This window comes from Priapulus caudatus, unplaced genomic scaffold (assembly GCF_000485595.1).
Source record: "Priapulus caudatus unplaced genomic scaffold, Priapulus_caudatus-5.0.1 Scaffold1002, whole genome shotgun sequence".
Taxonomy (NCBI): domain Eukaryota; kingdom Metazoa; phylum Priapulida; class Priapulimorpha; order Priapulimorphida; family Priapulidae; genus Priapulus; species Priapulus caudatus.
In genome coordinates, this window is record NW_014578063.1 from 99,913 (window position 1) to 100,677 (window position 765).

The following is a 765-nucleotide window of genomic DNA, read 5'->3' on the forward strand; positions in this document are numbered from 1 at the left end:
ACCGAGTAAACAAGGAGACCGGCAAAAATAGAAAACAAGAAGTCAGAAAGTTGATGAGTAAATTTGAGCAAATTTGTATCACGTAGTGGGCATGCAGGAAACTCGCGTATCCGGTATGCGTGTATGTCGGTATACTGTCTCTAAATACCCAAAGCTACGAGTGTATATTCCAAAAAACATGTTTCAGTGTTATGCAAGTGAGATTCCACGCGCATACGGAAATAACGTGAGAAATAAAGTGACGTGGAGATTACATGAAGAGAGAAGAGTTATTTTCTTCTACAAAATAACAAAAAATTTGTGATAATGCGAAATATCAGTAGATCATAGTATACACTGTACACATTTATACACAGTAGAGCATAGTGCACGCACGCACGCACGCACGCACGCACGCACGCACACACACACGCACTCACAAACACACGAACTCACCCACCGCCTCACTTTCTTTGCCGAAGTGGGACAAAGCCTCCCGGCATTATTGTGGAATATCTATATATATTCATACACCCCTTTCGGACCGCTGCATGTAAGCATGTATAAGCAGCCAAAGGCCCAGCAGCTACATGCCACCATTCAATATAGAAAAAACCCAAGAAATCGAACTGCCCTTTGCTTGGCACGCGAATACCTTACCGCTATATCTTATCTGCTTGCCTCTTTGAACCGACGGCCTGGTGCAAACATCGTACGTATCAACGATCTGTTCTCACATATGATCAGATTTATTTCGTAACCCAGCACCGCGCGCAAAACCCGCCC